Below are 2,673 nucleotides of genomic sequence, written 5' to 3'. Positions count from 1 at the left end.
GCAACTATCTGGCGTATAACCGAAAACACACTCATCCCTTCCCCAGAATTTATCTCTCAGGATTTCAACATGACGGATTTAAATTTTGGTGGACTGTAATTTTTGAGATTTTAGATGTGAGGGATTTTGATCTTTCAGGATTTAACCTATTTTACAACTGAGTAGACTGAGCCACAGAGAGGGGATGTGAACTGCCCAAGGTCTCACAGGTGGTGAGGGTTTGTAGCTGGAACTTGAACCAGGGTCTTCCTTGGAAGGAGATTCCACACTGAGCCTCGTCCTGAGAAGCCTGCTCTCTGGGGTTTGGAGGAAATTCATGGTCAGTAAACTGTGTCTCAGGAAACTGTTCCTCTAATGCATCAATCAGGATAAACAAGATTATGATGCAGTAACAAGCAACCTCCATTCTCTCTTTTTTCTGTTTGTTTTTTGTTTTTTAGAGATGGAGTCTCACTCTGTCGCCCAGGTTGGAGTGCAGTGGTGCGACACTGGCTCACTGCAACCTCCACCTCCTGGTTCAAGCAATTTTCCTGCCTCACTCTCCTGAGTAGCTGGGATTACACGCATGCCTCACCACACCCAGGTAATTTTTGTATTTTTAGTAGAGACAGAGTTTCACCATGTTAGCCAGGCTGGTGTTGAACTCCTGGCGTCAAATGATCCTCCAGCCTCAGCCTCCAAAGTGCTGGGATTACAGGCATGAGCCACTGTACCTGGTGCAACCCCCATTCTCAATAGCTTACAACAACAAAGGGTGATTTCTGTCCCACACGGCACATCCACAGCAGCCTCATGGAATTGACTGCATTGGAAACATCAAGAGTCCTATGGCAAAAAGAAAAGAGATGCCTGACTCAAAAAGTTTCTGGTAAAAAGTTTCTCAAACTCCTGACCTCAGGTGATCCTCAGGCCTCAGCCTCCCAAAGTGCTGGAATTACAGGCATGAGCCACAGTGCTCATCCAGTCTGTCACCAGGTAGAGCTATGACCTAGTAGGGAGACATAGATGTTAAACAAAATTATCACACAGGCCGGGCATGGTGACTCACGCCTGTCATCTCAGCACTTTGGGAGGCTGAGGCCTGTGGATCACCTGAGGTCAGGAATTTGAGACTAGCCTGGCCAACATGGTGAAACCCCATCTCTACTAAAAATACAAAAATTAGCCAGGTGTGGTGGTGCATCTGTAATCCCAGCTACTCGGGAGGCTGAAGCAAGAAAGTTGCTTGAACCTGAGAGGCAGAGGTTGTGGTGAGCTGAGATCGTGTCGCTGCACTCCAGCCTGGGCAACAGAGTGAGACTTTGTCTCAAAAAAAAAAAAAAAAAAAAAAAAAAAAAAGTAGGCCAGGCACAGCAGCTCACGTCTGTAATCCCAGCACTTTGGGAGGCCGAGGCTGGTGGATCACCTGCGGTCAGGAGTTTGAGACCAGCCTGACCAATATGGTGAAACTCTGTCTCTTAAAGTAAAAAAAAAAAGTGGCACAGATTCCTCCCAGCCACATCACTGATCTAAGCAAGACACCGGTAAATGTTGTAAACGCCAATACAAGCCAGACAGCTGGAAGTTTTTGTTTCCTTTTGCTTTTCTTCTTTTTCCTACCAAGATTCACTCCCACCTTTCTTTTCTCTTTCAATAACCATTCCATGGTTTCACTTTCTTTACTATAAGAAATGCTGGCCAGGCGTGGTGACTCGTGCCTGTAATCCCAAGCACTTTGGGAAGCCGAGGCAGGTGGATCACTGCAGGTCAGGAGTTTAAGACCAGCCTGACCAACATGGTGAAACCCCGTGTCTAGTTTAAAAAAAAAAAAAAATTACAAGATTAGCCGGACAAGGTGGTGCACGCCTGTAATCCCAGCTACTTAGGAGGCTAAGGGAAGAGAACTGCTTGAACCTGAGAGGCGGAGGTTTCGGTGAGCTGAGATCTCTCCATTGCATTTTAGACTGGGCAACAGGAGCAAAACTCAGTCTCAAAAAAAAAAAAAGGAAAGGAAAAGAAGAAAATTTTTTGTATTTTTAGTAGAAACTAGGTTTCTCCGTGTTGGCTAGGCTGGTCTGGAACTCCTGACCTGAGGTGATCCACCCACTTAGGCCTCCCAAAGTACTGGGATTACAGGTGAGAGTCACCTGTAATTGAGAAGGAATCTCACTGTGTCTCCCAGACTGGAGTGCAGTGGCACTATCTCAGCTCACTTCAACCTCCCCCTCCCAGGTTCTCTGGCCTCAGCCTCTCGAGTAGCTGGGATTACAGGAGTGTGCCACCATACCAGGCTAAGTTTTGTATTTTTGATAGAAATGGGGTTTCTCCATGTTGACCAGGCTGGTCTCAGACTCCTGATCTCAGGTGATCCATTGGCATTGGCCTCCCAAAGTGCTGAAATTACACATGGGAGCCCACCCCTCTCAGCCAAGTAAATTTCTTTATTACACAGAATGTATGGTGATATTGGTGGACTTAAGGACATCGAATTGTGTATCAGGAATAAAATGTTCATCATGTGGGTTTTCTGTGGCCCTGGCTGACACAGTAGCATATAGGGTAGACTGAGTAGGAAAAACAGGGTTGGTTTCCTATTTATTTGTTTTTTCTAATTTTCATTCATTTGCTGTTTATTCTCCTCTGGGTTTGCTTGTGTGTGCATACATATAAAACTATGATTTTTTTTTTTTTTTT

This window comes from Cebus imitator, unplaced genomic scaffold (genome assembly GCF_001604975.1).
Source record: "Cebus imitator isolate Cc_AM_T3 unplaced genomic scaffold, Cebus_imitator-1.0 Scaffold122, whole genome shotgun sequence".
Taxonomy (NCBI): domain Eukaryota; kingdom Metazoa; phylum Chordata; class Mammalia; order Primates; family Cebidae; genus Cebus; species Cebus imitator.
The sequence above is the reverse complement of the archived record's forward strand: the minus strand, read 5'-3'. Positions refer to the sequence as shown.